The following is an 18,441-nucleotide window of genomic DNA, read 5'->3' on the forward strand; positions in this document are numbered from 1 at the left end:
GACAGATGGATGGATGATGGATGATGGATGGATGGATGGATGGGGGATGGATGGATGAGGGATGGATGGATGGATGATGGACGGATGGATGATGGATGGACGGAGGCAGGGCGGCTGGCGGGTGGCTGGCGGGCAGGGGAGAGGGCTGTGGCGGGGTCCGGCCGGCCGGCGGGGCGGGGCGGGCGGGGCCGGGGCCGGTCAGCGCACCCGTGCGGGGCGGGTCCCGCAGCAGCCCCGCCCCGCTGCCGCCGGTGCCGCCCGCCGGGGAGCGGAGCGGAGCGGAGCGCAGCAGAGCCCGGCGCGGAGCCCGGCGGGGCGCGCCGAGGATGGGCAGGGAGCCCCGGCGGCAGCCGCCCTGCAGGTGGGGAGCGGGGGGTGTCGGTGCACCCGCTGTAAGCGGGGAGCTCCGTATTACCGGGGTGGCCGTGTAAATGGGGGGGGGGGGGGCTCGGTACACCTGGTGCCCGTGGAGGGGGTTCCTTATAACCGGGGTGTCGGTGTAACCGAGGAGCCTGTGCACCCAGTGAGCGTGGGGGTCCGTGTCGCGGGAGGGCACCGCTGTGCCCGGAGGGGGCTGGGTAACTTTGGGGTGTCCAGGCAGCAGGAGGGGGAATGAAGCCGGTGTGATGGGGGGGTCCCGCGTAGCTGGGGACTTCCACTTAAACCCAGCAGTGGGGGTGTCGCCAGCCCCAGGGTGGGGGGTTCCCCTTGCAGCCTGGGAAGGGGGCACCCTGCACCGTGTCTCTCTCGGGGTCCCCTTGCAGCCCAGCGCGGTCTGTGGGCCATGGCCCTGGCCAGGAGGAGCCGGTGTCACCCCGCGGGTGGGGACGGGGCCCCGCTGCCGTGACTCATTTCTGGACTGCGAGCTTGTTTTCCTCTGTGCCGCCCCACAGAGTTGCTGCTTGGGGCCCAGGTGTGGGGCCCTGCCCGGCCCCGGGGGACCACCCTGCCGTGCCTGGGTCCCCGGGAAATCCCGGGGGCTCTCCAGCACCCGCCTGGAGTTTTGACAGGGCCGCTGGCGGGGGTGGCAGTGAGTCACTGGGTGTCACTGCCGCAGGAGCTCTCCTCGCCGGGCTGGAGGGACCCAAGGGCCACGAGTCGCCTGTTGCTCCCGTCACCATCGGCTGGGTCCCCGCAGCCCGAGGGGGTGGAGGTGTAACCCCTGGAAGGGCTCTGCTTTGGCAACAGGATGTGGTTTGGGATGTGACAAGCCCAGCGGCGTGTCACCCCTCCGGCATCGGAGCCTGGACACGCGCCAGCCCTGAGATGTCCCCGTGCCACTTCGTGCACCAGCCTGTGCTGATAGTTGTGCCTGCAAAGGAGCATCTTCCATCAGGTGCTTCTGTGGCCTTACGGTGTCACCAGTGGCTCCCATTTAGTGGCCAGTGCTGTCCGGAGGGTGCCCAGACCCAGCCTGGCCTCCTGCTATGTTCGCTGCTGCAACAACCTCCCCGAAAGGATGTTTAGCTGCTTTGGGCCGTGTAAGCCCTAAGGGAGGAAAAGGCTAGGCTGATTCAAATCACTAACGAAAGCGGGAGAAAAGAGATTTCAGACCTTTGTTTTCATGTTTATTAAAATCTCACTGCTGTCACCCCAGCACCCGTTGACTTTGCTAATGGCTTGTTTTCGGTGCTGCTGCTACTCTCAATGCAGCGAAAACGTGCTCAGGCAGCTGCAGGCTGGTGCTGCTTACCCTCCTGTTGGATGCTGAACAGCTGCAATTTCTTTAGTTTTTCTATTTAGATTAATTTTCTACATCTTGGTTTGATGCAGAGCCTGCAAACTCCAGGGATATGCAGGATGTCAAAGCTTTAATTTTCGTGTGTGTCAGAGGGGTCTGGTTTTTTCTTTTCCTGTTCAGAGCAAAAACTTGGATGAAGTTGCAAATTGTCTCTGAAACATGATTGCAAAGTGTTTTGGAGCTCCGGGTGTTGCTCAGATTAGAGCTTAAACCTAGAAAGATGAGAAGATAAAGCATGAGAGCCTAGGGGTGGTGGTTGCAGTGGTTCCATCCCTCAGCTGCAGTGACTCCGTAAGGCTGGAGGGCTCGGGCAGTGGCTAGGTGCATCCTTTGGAGCTGGGCTGGGTGATGCCCTGCAGGGTTCTGCAGGGAGGTGGCCGGGCAGCGCAGAGCCAGGTCTGCTGCACTGCGAACCAGGGGTGCGTTTGATCCAAGGCTGGTTGCAGCCTCCTGATGTTGTCCTGCCGAATTGAAGCGGGGGCAGCTCACTGGTCTGCCATCACTCTCCTACTCCCTGCAGCTCCGCAGCCCGGTCGGGGTGAGAGGAAAGGGGATGAAAAGTGTTGGAGGTGCTTGTATGGCGGGAGAAGCTGTAATGCCAGTGTGCATTGATGTGGGGTAGGCGGTTAGGGCTCCTCACCGGCAGCCCCGCGGCTCTGGTGCTGTAGGATGGTGCAGCGGGGCAGTCCCTCCTCCCCCCTAGACATCAGGGCACCCCAATTTGGAGAAAAGCAAACCAAAACTGTCGCCTTGTGCCTTTTGCTGAACGTGAAAATGAAGACATGAATTTTGCACCGAGAAAGAAGAACTGAATCTAGATGAAAGCGTTGGCAGAGAGGTACCATGCGCTGCTGCGGTGGGGTGAGCTCCCTGTGCTGCAGCAGCCCTGGGGGCTCAGGGATGCCAAACGCGGCAGCGGCTTTGCCGTCGGTACGGTCCTCCCGCTGTGGCGGGGACCAGGCCGTGACACCGACTCGGTGGCATGGGGACCACTGCGGCCTTGCCATGCTGCAGCTCACCTGGGGTAGTTTCGACTTCTCTTTTTTGGGTGACCGCTGAGCTGTTCCTAGCCTGACGGGGCTGCCCATTTTTGCATTATTATTTTGCAAGTGGAAAATTGTGCATGAGTTTGGTGGGGCAGAGCCACTCAGGTGAGTGCTGCAAGGTTGTTTTTGAGCGACGGGAGGCTCCTGCTGCATCTCAACACTGCTTCCATCAGCGCTTTGAACTTGTGCTGGGCAGTAGGTGAGAGGATGGGGGACAAGGTCCTGATGGAAACTATGCCTCCCTCCCCGGGCATTGCACTGCAGCCCGGCAGGTCTTCCCTTGCTGCAGGTCTTCCCTTGCTGCAGCTCTGCACTTTGCAGCCATGCTCAGCTGGGGAGGTGTTTTGGGCTGGAAATGTCACTCTTGACTGCAGTGGAGGAAAACGTAACCTGTGGATGCAATCCAGGCTCCATAACTGCAGTTCATGCTCCTTCCCACCTCTCCACAAGACTTCCCTTCCGCTTCCCTAAGAGGCTCGGTATTGCGGGACTCCCCATCCTTGCCTTATCTCTTACGGCTGGAGGCGGTGTAGGAACATTTTTGTCACCGGTCCGCTGCCAGCCCTTTCTTTGTGAGGGTCCCACCCATGCAAAGCCATCGTCGGGGGTCTTCAGGTGACCTCTGCGAACCACCCAAGGTTGCGTCCACCTTGCGCTGTGCGTGTTGGGTCAGGGTTGTTCACCCTCCCGAAAGCACCACCGGTGATGTGGGGGTGATACAGCCCGGAGGGTGGACAGGACCCTTCGCCAGCGCTCGCTGCTGGCACCGAGCCCTCTTCACCGGCCTCCTGGGTGGGAGCCTGGGGACCGGCTGCAGCTCCCGAGCGCCTTTCCCAGCATGGAGACCAAAAACCGATGTTCCTGTTTTTCTGATCTCGTCTTTGGCCGCCAATTAGCACGACGTGAGAACTTGTCTCCCCGATGACGCGCCTGTGTGACTCCTCAGATGCTTTAATTGCAGGGTTTTCAGCAGCCAGAGTGCGATGAAATGGTAATTGTTGTGATTGTATGCCGTGTGGTAGCTAAAAGACGTGGCTCTTTGGCGAAGCTTAATTAGGAAATAGGGACACTGTTGGGAATGGCTCTGCGATGCGATTTTCCTAATGAAAGCTACTGAATAGGCAGCCTTGTAATGAAGAACAGGCTCACAAGGGGCACTGCCAATTGCTCTTCTCTAGTGTTAATTTTGTATTTCCTCCCCATTGTTTCTAATACCCTCTTGGAAAAGCTTGAAGATAAAATGCTTTATTTTCTTGCGCCTCGTATCCTGTTTGGCAAGCTGCGATTATAGCATGTGCATCTGGAATACATGAGTGGCCAGGCATGAGCTCCTTCAGACTTGTTAATCTCTGATTTCAAGCTCTGCCACCGAAAAAAAAAAAAAGCAGCAGCCACTTTGGCTTGCGGTCGGACGATCCGGTCCCTCGCTGGCGTGGTGCAGCGGGAGATGCTCGGCTGGGTTTGCAGATGCGTAGCTGGAAGAGAGCTGGCTCCGTCGAGTGTGAAGGCAGCGCGATGCTACGGGAAGCGCGGTTTGTTTGGAAACAGCGTGGCGGGGTTTCGTGTTCGAGGCTTGGCTGTTTTTGTCTCAGATGTTCTCTCCTTGCAAGCGCGATTGCTGTATTTAACCGTAACCTGCTACATCTGAGAGTTCACCCAGGTTTGAGTCTCCTGATGGTAAGACAGAGCCTGGAGGCCGGATCCTGCCCGGGGCAGCTGCGTGGTTCAGCGCTCCCACCTGCGCTGCACCATTCCCGTAACGGGGCTGGCGAACCCTCCGGTGTGCGCCCGGGGAAGAGCGGGCTCCAGCGCTCCCTCCCCAGCTGTGCCGGGCTGGCCAGGCAGTGAAAAGGGCTGCAGATGTTTTTTGCCAACAGATGAGAGCATGAGCCTCTTGCTGAGTTAAAAGGGGACTAGGAGAAGGCTACCTGGCTGGGTGGGGCGGTCCTGTGGCACTGTGACAATTTTTAATGACTCTTGGTGCTGCAGGGGAACCATCTGTATTTGTAGGAGAGACGGGGATGGGGCTTGGCTTTCCCTCAAACGCTTTGTTTCATTGCCCAAAATTCCCGCAGTGCACGGGGTGAGAGCAGCTCGGCTGCTCCTAAAATGCTGCTGGTCCTTATTTTGGGGTGGGTTTAAGCAGAAGTGAGCAGAGCCTGGCGTGAGCAGCTCATGTGATGAGGGCTCCTGGGAACGGCGGGGCACGCTGGAGCATCGTCCCCCCGGCACACTGCTTACGGCTGCCCGACGCTGCTCTGGCCGAGCAGGAAGAGCTCAGCTTCAACCCGATCTTGTGACTGTCCTTAGCAGCTGCTGCGGTAGGGAATTCGTCGTCTTTTTTTATCCTATGTTGGAGGGTTTTGTGCTGTAACATCAAGGTATTTTCAATATTGTGTTAACGTCTGTTCCAGTACAGCACTGCCTGGATGGGTGTACGGCTGATGTGTGCACGCTTTAGGAAAGACGGTGTTGTCTTGAGCTTGCAAAAGTGTTTTTCATCCCTTCCACAAAGGCCCATTCTTTGTTGTCTCAAATTAGGATGAAACGCTTCCCCTTTCAGCTGCTTCCCCCATCGCTCTATGTCTATTTAAACCCTCGGCTCAGAGGCTTCTCTGCAAACAAGCTCTCATCCTTTCAGGTGGCATTTCCCTTTTCTCATTGTTTCTGGCAATCTGTACATGAGAAACTTCACAAATGTTTCTTCATTCTCAGTGTCTTTGTGTTGATAAACCTTGCAAATTGGTACACACACCGTGTGCAGCCTCCCACCACCCGTGGCTGCGTGATGGAGTTATGGAGGCTTTGCAGTTCGACCGAGCAAACTGCAGCCTTGCAGACCGAGGCTGGGCAATATCCCTGCTGCTCCTCATCCGTCTGTGTGAATCCTGCTCATCTGAGACGGTTTCTGCTTCAGGTTTGCCTCCCTGGATCAATTAGCTGGATTGCAATCAAAGCCAACAAGCCTAACGTCCCCAAAGGACTGCTCATTTAATGCAAATTGTTCCCAGGTTGATCTGGCTGCCTAATCCTTTAGGGAACTTAGGCGGAGTTGAGGAATGGCTACACAGGTCTAAATCCATGTCGGCTGGTACAGAGCACACCTAGAGCCTGGAGACTCCCTTCGTGGTGGGTCCTGAGCTGCCGGATTGTGGCACTGGGTTTAGAAGTGATGGCAGGATAGCGAGTATTTAACAGCATCCCGCCTACTCCCTGTGGTCTCCAACCAGAATACCGCCGTGAGTGTGATGCTTTAGGATGAAGGGAGTAGCCTCTGACTCTTTGGAAACTGGGCACCTGCAGTCACTGTCCTGCCAGTTCCCAGGACCTCAGCTCCTAGTGAAGAGCTGAGCCACGGTTCCGGGCCCGTTGGGATGAGGGCCCCGTGTGCTGTGGTGCTCCTGCCCATCATGGGAGGAACCGGGGGCTGGAAGGGGTTCAGGCTGCATTTGCTGCATGGGCTCTTACACCCCTTGCTCCTGTGACCTGTGACTGGGGGGATTTGGAGACCAGCTGGTCGGGGCTCTGCCAGCCTGGCTGGAGGCACTTCAGGGATGGGGTGCTCTCAGTGTCCCTTGCAGCTGTCATGTCACTGTCAAATGTAGTCACTGTGCCAGGGAGAAGGGAGGGAGAGTGGTGGATAGGGCCTTCACATGAAGCGGATACCTTTCAGCTTGTCTTCTCCATGGCTTTTTGGGCTGATAGGGATGTAGCTCTGGTACTAGGCCAGGCCAAAGGATAGTCCAGCTCAGGGTCCTGCCCTCAGCCAGGGAGAGCCCAGGGGCTTGGACCTCACTCGTTGTGGTGGGACTGCCCCGAGCTCTCCAGTCCCAGCATCTTCCCTTTGTGCAGCCTGCCCTTCTCCACATCTGCAGAGTTTGGCACATTTGGATGCAGCGGTGGCCTGAAGAAGAAGGTGGTTCTGCCTCAAGCAGAGCTTGAGCCTGCTTCTTCCTGAGGTGAACACAGGGTTTGGAAAGGTTTCATGCCCTAGGCTTGTCATCCCCCTCTCAAATGGCAAGTGTTCACGCTGCTGTGATATTTCGGTGCTGTGGGCTGTTTGAAGATGCTTGGGGGCTGAACAGCCTGGTGGGGTTGGCCACTGCTGGTCATCCCACTGTTGGATGGATGCCCATCTCTCCTTGGTCTGTCTCCTTGTTTGGAGACTTCCTTTCTTCTCATCAATTATGATGGTGGTGCTGTGGTTGTACCGAGTCCTCTGGTCAAAGTGGGGCTCACACCCTTCTGTGAGCTTTGGAAGTGGGTGTGAATCACAGTCCCGCTTGCCCTTGGCCTGAGGGTGATGGGGAACAGCCAAAAACGTCCTTGCCATCATCTGTCTTTTGTGGTGCTGCAGCCAGCGGTGCTGAAAGTAAATTGAAGGTTTTGGGCAACCAAGCCAGGGACTGAAAAGGCTCCTGGGTTCCCAGCAGGGCCTCCACAATGGCAGGAAGCAACTTCTAAAGCTTCCTTTGGATACACAGGGCCTTGGGGGAAAGATTTACTTGCTTGTTTATGCTGTAAGTTAATCTATTTAGTGGGTTTGGCATTAAAGCTCACAAAAAGCCCTCTGAAATGGTCATGCTGCTTGTTTGTAGTGCTTTGTCTCTCACTTACTTTGTTTCACAGCTGGAGTAGTTAAGCAGAGACAGAGCCAATTGAAATCTCACGTGTAAACTTGTTTTTCCGAATAGGCTGAAGAAATTAGCATCAGCTCTCACTGTCCTTCATCGAAAGGGAGCTGCGGGGGGAAGGCAGCGTGGGGCAGAGGTTGGGGTCCCCTCTGGGAGGGACCCTTGTTTGTGTGTGCTCTGTGCCACTTTGCTTGGTTGCAGGATGGGGATGGTCCCTGGCCCTATTGAGGCTAATAGATTATTTTGCAGTAGGAAAAAAAAAAAAAAAAAAAGAAAAAAAACCCCAAACCAAACCCCCAAAACCCCAGCACCCCTCCCTGTGAACCCATGTAGCAGAGTAGGGAGCAACATGACATGTTTTTTTGGGGGGCAAGAAGTCTTAGGAAGAGTTTGGAGAGGCACAGGAAAGTGCTGGGTCAGTGGAACAAAGAATAGCTGATGAGAATTTTTCATGATATCATGGTATCACTGTTTCCCTTTGCGTTTGATGCTATCCTAAATATGATGGTGCCACCCACGTGTAACCTTGCACCGTAAAAATGGATTTTCCCCAAGGGCAATGTCCAAAGAAGCCCCATGTACACAGCAACTGCTGTAGAAAGCACGTGGGACAGGTGGGGTTGAGGTCTGTGCCCAGAGGTAGTAGGTGCATCTTCAGCCTCAGTGAAGTCTTCGGCTTGGGAGGGATCTCAGCGCCTGCTACGTCTGGGCGTGGACCTCAACCCCAGGTGTCCCATATGCTTTTGGGAGGGTGTCTGCTGCTGAGCATGGAAATACCTGGAGTCTTGTCCCCTTTGTCCCACGTGAGTGGCCGTAAGAGCCCGCCAACAGGGATGTCTCCTTGCGATCTGTCCCACCAGGTTGAACAGCCACCCTAGGGAGCGTTGGGAGGAACCGTTTGACGCTCTGTTGTGTCCTTCACTTCCTTCTTGGCAGAGTCAGCTTGGGCTGCTGCCTTTATTTTGGGAAACACCTTTTTTTTTCCCCCCTCTAAATTATGCATTTGCTGAATTTTTTATTTTTCCCCGGGTCCTCTCCTGTGACACACAGCCACTTCTGCTGAACTTCCACCTTCCCTGAAGAGCAGCCCTGGAGTTTCCATTACACACTGCTGACGGCACCCAGCACCCTGGTGGGCTGTGCCAAACACCATCGCTATCTCCAGCCTAAATCTTCTTGGGGCTTAACTTGGCACTGAGCTTGTAATTGGCTGTGGTGGTGGGTGAAACTTTAACCTTCACTGTTGTGATAAAGGCTGATAAAGCTAAAATTAACTCTTGCATCATGAGGCGAAGGGTTTTCATAATTGGTGCCAGGAACAAGTACATTTCCTCTCTGAAAAGTGAGTATATATAACTGGTCTTTTCTTACTCAGATCAGGTATGTGTCATTTCTGTTGTTTTTTGAGGAGAAAAATAGAGGCTTTTCTTACCCTGGCTGAGTTTTGCCAAACCCACACAGCCCATTGAGTGGTTGTGGATGGGGCTGGGGTTGCTGATGTCCTGGGTCATCTCTCCGCACCCATCACAGGCTGATTGAGAGCGGTGGTTGGATGCCAGGGAGGTGCGGAGGTGTTGCTGGCTGCGTGGCACTGGCAGCAGAGCTGCTATTGCCAATGAGTGCGAGAGGAGATGGGCTTGGCTCTGTGCTCCTGGCCAGAAAGCGAAGCACAGGCTGCTGAAACCTGCCAGCCTTGGTCTGGTGTGTCAGAAGGTGAGCAAAGCGTTGATGGAGGGGTGATAAAAAGAAGCACGGGGTAGGGCTGGATTTTTTTTTTTTTTCTTCATTTGGTATTTTTTAGGAAGTTACTGGTCAGCGTCAAGATGTACTTTACAATGGTGAAATCTAAGAAATTCCCACAGGCCTCTTTAGCTGTTCATCTGCCTCGAGGCAGGAGGATTGAAAAGGCAATGGGGACCGAGGAGCGCAGGACTGGAAGGGCCTCTGAGGGTCTCTCCCTGGCCCTGGGGCACAGACCACTCTCCCTCCGTCATTTGATTTGAGTCTGTTGCTGCTTGTTCTGCCTTCAAGGACATGGGCACAGATAATTCTCTTCCTCTTTAGAGTAGCCCTTCTGTGATTGCGTTTATCCCATTTCCCACCCCCAGCAGAGCAGGGCATATTTTCTCCCAGCCTGTCAATTTGAAGCTTGTCTTTCAGCATCTCCAGGAATGGGACTTTCGCAGTTTCCTTCAGAAACCATTGCAAAAAGTAATACACCTTATTCTAACAACATCAGGGAGACACATTCCTCTCTCTGCCTTTCACTTCCCAAAGCCTGGTACTTGAACAGTTCAAGAGCATTACGGGAGCTAAAAATAACAGAATATGGAGATGAAGGGTGCAGCCCGTGTTTTTAGCTGGAGGTGGAGATGAAGGCAGCATCTCGCCAATGGTAAGAGCATCTCTGATTGAAAGAACCTGCAGTGAGTCACTGGGGTTGCATACAGAGAAATGTCTTTTTGGAGAAAGAGAGAAGGTACCATTGCAACTGTTCTTCTCGGTGATCGCTCGGTGGGACTAATTTAGAGATTCGTATTTCTCGGCATCAAAATACATCATGGCTTTAAAGGGGGTAGCAAGCGGAATTCCCCCGTTATCTGTTTGTCAAGAATACACTAGATGCTGTCCTGAAAAATGGTAAATGTAAAAAAGAACATTTTAAAAATAAGTCAAGAGGAAGTCTCAGTTTGCAGAATGGGTGGTAGGGAGGTTTGCAGACAATTCTGTGCTGGACACTATCGTACTGTTGTGGTTTCAGTTTCCCCTAAGTGTTGCTGGTCTAATGCTGGTCCTGGCCTCCGCGTAGCTGCCCCGTTCACATTGCTAAGCTTGCAGCAAGGGAATCACTCACTTACAGAAAGTCCCAGAATAGTTTGCAAGTGTCTTCTGCTTGTATGAGTCTGTGATGCATTGCAGGCTACTTCTGTTTCTTGAGGAAATGTATAGTTAGTCTAAAATTCAGGCCTGAATGTGGAAGCAACAGACCTTCAAATGACTGGTTTGAGCTCAGGTCAGTTGAGATGCAAAGCTGATGCAAAATGTTGTGATCCTCACTCAATTACTGTTGAATATCTGTCTCTGGGAGGTCCCTTGGCTTCCTAAAATCTACTACTGGTCTTCTCAGTGTCCAGTGTTAAGAAGGATGGGTGCTGTGCCCCCACTGCAAATTTGGTACCCGAAGGGCTGAACGTGACACCCATAACTGAGAGCTGCTGCTCTTATTGTCTCCCACCAGTTCCTGTGAGACCTCAGGAGTGGAAAAGGGGTGTCCGTTGTTTTCACCCAACACCTTCACTTGCTGCCAGCAGTGCTGATGGGGACGGTGGTAGTGATGCTATGAAACCGGCATGTACTTGTCTTTAATCCAGCTCTTGGTGAACTTGACTGGATTGCAATTTCCAGATTGCTCTTACTACACATTGCTGAGGCTCCTTTTCCATTACTTTATCCAATTGCAGCTATTACTTCACAGGGACAGACTCTGGAAGGATCAGAGGGATTTTGTGTGAGTGCTAAGAGCCTCATGAGCGGCACATGGTCTCCATGAAGCTGATCCCATGGTATCCCCTGCAAATGAGGGAGATGGTGGTTCATACACATCATGCCAGATGCCCACCACCTTGTTTCTGTGATCACCTTCTCTCCAATAGCTAAGAATTGCCTGGGGGTTGCCGGCGCTGCCCTCAGCCCTGCCACCTCCAAGGCTGCTGGTCCACGTTCAGCTTTTGTGACTTCCTGGCTGAAACTACAACCGGTGCGTTGCTCTGGACTTGTCCTGGTGTGGCCAGAAGTTGAGCCTGGCTGCAAGCTCAGCCCCGGGTGCTGTGTGTCTCCTTCCAGCTCTTGCACTCTGTTTTGCAGTATGCTTTACTACGGTATCTCTGGTCAGGCTTAGGAGGAGACTGTCTTTCCTGCTTCATAAAGTGGAAATAAACTCCTGGAGCTGGAGTCTAGTCAGTAATATTGTGAGAAGTTCATTACCAGGATGATAACATGATGGCGATTTCACTCTGAAATCACTAAAATTTTGTTGTGGTTGCATTTTGTACATTTTAGGGGCAGCCCCACCTGCTTGTCTAACTTTTTCTTATTAAAAAATGATTGAAAAAAAATGACTCAAGAGAGGAGAGCCAGTGACAGCCCCAAACAGCAGTGTTCAGTGATGATCCTCCCACGGGTGGTTGCTTGCTGGAGCCTCGCTCCTCTGCCATCACTTTAAATCCTGCTTGTGTCGGTCAGCCTTAGCAGGTTGGGTAAGAGACTGCGTATTCCCCCCAGGAGTGATGGGTGCTTGGTTTTAGGCACAGTTCAGTTGATTTCTTCAACAACCTCAGCTGAGGGTCCATGACTGGTCCTCTCACTGGTGATGGGAATTTTGCTACTGACTTCAGTAGCTCCTCATGTCTCTGGCCGAAGAGCTAGTGCAGCTTTGGTGTGGAAATGAGACCTTCGCTGCCTTGTCCCACACGTGCTGGGCTGTTGGTATCTATGACTATCTGTTGCTAGCCCTCATGTGCTCCAAATAACTGAGTAATGATGCATTTATTTTCTCTTATTTGTCTGTGTTTTCTGGATTAGCAGTACTCTAATGTAGTTCATCTGTGAAATAGCCCCATAAAATTGACCTTAGGCAGTTTTAAAGCACACACTTCATCTTCAAAGGTGGAAATAACTCTCTGTTTTTACAGCAGAGACTTTAAAGTGGCACGCTTGTAAACCTTTCTTGGATCGGTGGTTTATTGAGAGCTGCTCGTTCCAGCTTCTGGCACTCTTCCTCAGAGCTTACAACTGGCTGTCCAAAAGTGGAAGCCTAGCAAGGAGTCCTGGCAATCTTGAGCAGACAAAGTCACTTGCAAAAATGTTGGCTTCTGCTTTTGTTTGTTATGAATCAAATTTGGGGGTGCAAGAAGTGAAAGCTAAACTAAGTGAGTCTATTGCAATTTCCATGTTCCCTTTATTGCACTATCTGAGCTTCTTACAGGCTTTGAAACGTTTGGTTGTGCAATTGCTGGGTAAGGAAGGAAGTGTGATTATTCCTGCTTTGCATGTGGGAAGCAGCTTAGGAGAATAAGGATGGGAGTCGTCTTGCTTAAGGATGCCTGCCTAAAAATTTAGGCCTCTGATTTAACTTAGTCTGCAGGCTCCTCCTGAAGAGGGGTTCAAGTTGGATGGGATGAGCTGACCTCCACACCAGGTGCTCACTCTATCTGTAGATGTTGATTTGCTTAGAGGTTCACCTCATGTTTGCATAGGTAAAGTTGGAGGCAATGAATTCTACCCCTGGGATGGACCCATTGTAGCCATGGAGCTTTACAGCAAAGCAAATAGTTGATGTGGGTTCTCCAAAGTCAGCAGCTGATTATTTTTGCTCAGTTATCTTGCTTCATGCCTTGGACTCCCATCATTTTTTTTTGGCTCTGGATGATAATCCTGAAGTTGCCAGCCTTAATTACACTGTTGTAACAAACAAGATACCAAGAGTTTTGGCTGGTCTTTACATTGATATGTTGTTGGCTGTGCAGCAGGTTCACAAAGGTATTTAGGGTGTTAGAGGCTTTCTTCATTTCGCTATGCACTTTGGTGTGCTGGTAAGAGCCTTTGTGCGCATGCCAGCAGGGCTGCTGGTGGTCCAGGGTGTTCAGAGAAGAAGGTGTGTATCACTCTGGCAGCAAGTCTAACTGAACAATCGTCATGCATATGAATAAGCCCCTTCTGGACCTAAGCACAGTGCACCTGACCTGGCCATCAACCAGCTCTGGAATGGCTTAATTTCATCTGAATGCTTGTCATGATCAAGCATTTTGTAGGCAAGTAATGGCACAGTTTTCTTCTTTAGATGGTGGTGAGTATCGACTTGCTGTCAGCCTTGCATCCCAGGGTGGTTCTCCCTCTCTGAGCAGCTGTGCTTTGGGGATTTTTTTGGAGGGGAACTGATTTATCCTGCTTAATCCACTCATCTAGCAGGGTTGTCCAGCTCAGTAGTGGAGAAGCCTGAGTGATAGCTTCTCTTGGTCCATTGCTCTGAGGTTGCAGCTGGGTCTTGCTATTGATGCTGTTCTCTGCATGCAGTGGGAAGTGCGGGAAGTCCTGTCGCAGCCTGACTTACTCTGACGCTTCCTTGCCAGTAACTTTTACCCAGTGGAGGAAGCTCTGGAAGAAGAGGGGATGGTTAGGGTGGGGTCAGGTTATGAACTTCTTGAGGAACGATCTAGATGGCTTGGGAAAGTGAACTTGCCTATCTGCATGACCAATCAACTTAAAACTTTCCCTAGTCTTAACTAGCCATTCAAAAAGGCAGCTCCATCTCTCAGATTTAAGGTACCTCTGCCATCTGAAAGGCTGAGGCTGTGTGTGCCTGTTGAGGAGCATGAATGGCCACTGATAGCAAAATGCAGACAAATTTTCTTAGTGGTTTATCCCAGAAGAGGAAATGTTGACCACCCTTTATTTTCTTTTCCCCAAGCCATCAGACTGCTGGACAACGGCCTTGCAAACCCATGAGTTTCCTTCTAGGGATTGACTCAACATGCCTGTAGAGCCCCCACCGAGATTTGCTGTCCATGAGGATTTGGTGCCTCTCAGAAAGTAAATTTTCCCTGTTTGTTCTGGGGAGATGCAAGCCTCTGTGCTCAGAGCCCTTAAAGATGGTAGATCTTGTGAGAGCTCTTGTATGTCCTGTTTTCTCAGTAACTCCCAACGAGGTGTAAATTATGGATGTTGTGTTTTGACCTTGTGACTGTAAGTATGCATCTCTCTGCTAATTAATGCACTGTAATTCCTGTGCTAGCAGATATTACCTCTAAAAATATCTAGAGGTGCCTCTCTGGTAATAAGGCTACGGCAATAACTTTTAAGCAGGGAATACGTTAAGACCTGATCTGCTCTTTAGCTGTGCTGTAGAAAGCTTCTGGTAATGGGGCTTATCAAACTCCCTTGGGAAAGGGAGGCAGGAGATTTTGCCCTCTAAATGGGAATAACATTTCTGTTGGTGTCAGCAGAAACCCAAGCTATTATGCCTGTAAGGACAGCCTTCTATGTATGGAGTGATGCTTGAATCTGCCGCCCAAGCTGGAGCGCAGACCCAGGCTGCTTGGGGGAGTGTAAGTCCTAGCCCCCATGCCCACACTGAGCAAATGGGGGGAAACCCTGGTGATATATGGTGGAAAGAGTCTTTCCTTCAGGTGTTTGTCAGTAGTTGGTTGGTACGTAGCTGTTCTTCTAGCGTCAAGATGGGAAGAGTCCAGCCCCATGAATGTGCGGGGAGAAGCAGACCTCTTGGTTGCTCTGGATCTGCTCTTTCCCCATCACAAGACAGTGCTGCATGGCTGTGGGAAGGGGCCAAGGGAACTGACCCCCTTTGAACAAGAAGAGAGGACCCCAGGATTGCTCAAACCCAGCCTAGCCATGTGTGTCATCATTTAAGGGAGCACGGAAGGTCATGGCTTGGACCTGGACTGCTGCTTCCACATGTCTTTCCTTCCCCAGCCTCTCTGTTACTGAGCCGCACGCCCTGCTTTGGTATCTTGCAGCCTCACGAGCACCAAGGGGTTATTTCTGACCGGATCATTTGTGTGTGGTCTTTATTTTTGTATTTTCTTGAACACGACTGTTGAGTTTCCTGGAACTGCTTGGCCCAAACCAGAGCCTTTTGCATGTTAACAGCCTCACAGCTCGTTTGCGCAGCGTGGCGGGTGCCACGTGTGGCTCTCGGATGTGGCAGGAGAGTGAAATCATTGTCCAGAATAGGAAACAGTGGCACAACTTCCCCCTGGCTCCAGAGCACTTCTCCTTTTGGCACCAGCGCGCGGGAAGGTGAAGTAAGATCTCTGTTGAAAATGCAGAAGTGCAGGTTGCTCTTGGAAACCATTTCAATGGGCAAGCCCACGGCGGAGCCCTTGGCCTCGGCTGGTGGGGAGGGGTATGTTTTTGTGCGGATGGATTCAGCCCCATGGCTTGTGGCTTCCTCTTCAGACGGGAAGTCTACTCGGTGCGTAACGAGAGGCAGAGGATGGGTGGGCTGCAGGCTCTGCAGTCTTCGCTCCAGAGAGTTGCCTTGTCCAGTTCTTCTGCCCTTGGAAGCTAGCAGTCCGTGTCCTTGCTTGCCCGTGCGTTGTCTTAAATGTCAGCCCTGCTCGTGGCAGGTTGCTTAATCCCACAGGATTATTCCCACTTTCTGTGATGGTTTGTCTCATGCTGCCAGAGAGGGAGAGCCATCGTCCAAGCCTGGGCTGTGCTTGTTTGGATGTTGTTGGCTGTTCGCAACGGCTGCTGCTGGGGAGGGACTGAGGCTGCCGGGGTTTTGGCTGGAATTTTCTTTGACCTCATTTGATTACTGAGTCCTACGTGCTCAGTAGTAGGGCAAAAACACCACAGGGAAAGTAGCTTATGCAAAAAATACCTAGAGCCAATACATTTCCAAATACACAAATGACTTTTCAAGGTCACACGGCAGGTCCTGCAGTAGACCACAAGCCTCACTCGCAAAATCCTTGAGAACGACTCAGCTGTGACATAAGGCAGCTGATGGGCTGTGCGAGGCCATGGGGGGGAAAGTAGGCGTGGACACGTTGGGGAAAGCAGATGTGGTTAAGGGCACGCTATGGATGAAGACGACTGAGGGTAAGTCACTCTGCCTCTGTGGGCTCCTGGGTCCCACATACAGCCATAGCAGATCTTTCGTCCACCAGACTGTGCTGGGCGCAAGCATTGCTGCTGCTGCAGCTCCAGGGGCTTTGGTGCATTGATGGAAGGAAGAACGGGCATCCCCAGGAGGAGAGCAGCCTTTGCATATTTATCCCAGCTCTGCTGTCTGCTGGAACACGATGTTCTCCGGCTATTTAGAGGGTGAGGTTGGGAGGGGCTGGAGGAAAAGCTGGGAGCGTTGTCTAGAGAGGAGGTGCTGTCATGAGGGAAGTGTCTGTAAGTGTTGGTAGTGACAACAGGCAGAGCGGAGCGGTTGTGAGTCCAGCACTGCAGCAGGTGCAGGACCTCTGTGGTCTCTTCCCAGATCTACCAGGGGCTTGCCCTGACACCTTGGGTGAGTTACTTTTTCTTCTCTTGGCTCTTTTCAACCCTTTTTTCTACCAGTGGCACATTGGACCAGCGAGTCCACGTGTTTGGGGCCATAGCACAGGCTGCCACCACCATTTCTGTCAAGGAGGGATGTGAAGGGGGGCAATGCATAACTGACAGTGCTGGGCTGCAAGATGTCCTAGTGCAGATGTGTTATTCCTCTAAACTGTGCTTCCTCTACTTGAGCTTTCTGCAGGAGAAGGACAAGATATAAGATTATGGACTATATACATACACACCCACACCCCAGATGTAAGAAGTTTGTAGCCCTGGTTAGAAGTGTCTGGCCAGTCCTGTGTGCATCACTGACATCTTCCAACATGCAAATGGAGATCAGCTGCTGCTGGACGACTGAACTTCTACAAGTAGGGCTGTTCCGCTCCATGCTGAAATGGCCAAACCCAGGCTGTGGGCTAGAACGTGCTCGATTTGGGCAGATCATAGAGTATTTTCAAGTTTTGCCTGTCTCGGGATTGCTAATATAAGAAGCTGTGGTTCAGCTTCTGCCACTTGCTTGGTTGGGTTGTGAATCTCAAGCCATGACAAACGGCTGCAGCTTTCTGTCTGAGTGGGTGGGGGAAAGCTCCAGTATGAGGAGTATCTCCTCAACTTGAACTGGAGCTTTTGTCTTTGAAAGCCAGGGCAAAACCAGAAGAGCCACCTCCATCCCGTCGTGACAGTGAAGTCCACGTGAGTGTTGCTGTTGGTGTTTCTGCAGGGCCAGATGTCCCAGCTCTCGGTGTAGCTGCAGCAGGGTTTGTGTCGGGCTGTTGAGCTGCTGTGGTGCACGTTAGGTTGCAAACAGGCAGAGCAGCTCTGCTGCAATGCAAACACAGTTATTTGGACTGTTTAGACACTGTTTCTTAGTCTCCAGATTAATGCTGAAACTGCTGAACTTCGAAGAGGACATTTCCATTTGTGATGGTATGAAGGATCATGGACTTCTGGCACTAAGTGACAAATGTTGGATCACTTTGACAGTAGATTTAAACCCAGATCTCTTCTATCCCAGCAGACAGCTTCATCTGCAAAGCCATTCTGTCCTTGCCAAGGATGCTGCAATGGTTTAGGAGTGGTCCTAGGAGTTGAGAACATCAAAAAGATGAAGTAAAGGCTTTGTTTGACACCAAAATTTTCAGCGGAGAACAGACTTTTTTGTGTATACGAACTGAATTTTTTCCCCAAACCAAAACAGGAGGCAAATGCACAGGCCCTGTGTGCCTGCCTCCTGCCAGCATCCAAGACCCCGGTGAAGGCGCCGGCAGGGGAGGTGGCAGCCTGGAGCGGGTGCTGCTTGGGTCCTCTTCGGGGTGAGCTCCTTGTCTGCCAGGTGATGAGCTCTTATGGGAGTGAAAAGCTCTTCCAGCCTGGGGGGTACCTGAAAGCTCAATGTTTCAAAGGTTTTTTTTTTCTTCCACAGCTCTAATTTTAATGGCGGTGCTTGGGATAAGTACTTTGAAGCCTTAATTGCAATTATGAATCTTCCTCTGTTCCCAGGTTTCCCCTAATTGGCTTCCTGTGAGAATTTACAAAGCTGGTAAAAACAAAACTGCTGTTTTTGTGAGGGAGTTGGTAGCGTGAGATTCCTGAGCCCAAATAAAACTCAGCTCAGCCGAGACTTCTCGTGCGCTGCTGTGCAGTGCTGTCATCAGACCCATGGCCAGACGCTCACAAGGGTGGCATTATATAAAACGTAAGCTGATTTACATGCTTGCATTTTGAAAGTGCTAATCTATTTTGATTTTTTTTTCCCCACTCTCTCTTTTTCTTTTCAGCCTTCTCTAATCTTCTGCAATCTCTGCCAGGTTCCCAGCTCCTTTGGCTGGAATAGGCCCCAGCTAAATCCTTTATCTGTCTATTTGGCAACCCTGGGCGAAGTAGTTAGCAAACGAACGACACTTTTCCTGGCTCATTAATTAGATTTACTGAGCTGAGCGGTCGCTGC

The 18,441-nt window shown here is 51.9% G+C and overlaps 1 protein-coding gene across 2 annotated transcripts in view; it reads left to right on the plus strand.

Moving 5' to 3' along the window:
* Positions 1 to 276: 276 nt before the first annotated feature.
* Positions 277 to 18,441, plus strand: part of PIK3R5 (phosphoinositide-3-kinase regulatory subunit 5) — a 62,280-nt gene continuing 44,115 nt past the window's right edge. For both annotated transcript variants that reach the window (XM_082326501.1, XM_082326503.1), the window contains exon 1: positions 277 to 361. The gene's annotated coding sequence lies outside the window, so the exon portion shown is untranslated. The remainder of the gene's footprint in view (positions 362 to 18,441) is intronic.

The sequence above is a fragment of the Platalea leucorodia genome, assembly GCF_965183815.1.
Source record: "Platalea leucorodia genome assembly, chromosome: 14".
Classification (NCBI taxonomy): Eukaryota; Metazoa; Chordata; class Aves; order Pelecaniformes; family Threskiornithidae; genus Platalea; species Platalea leucorodia.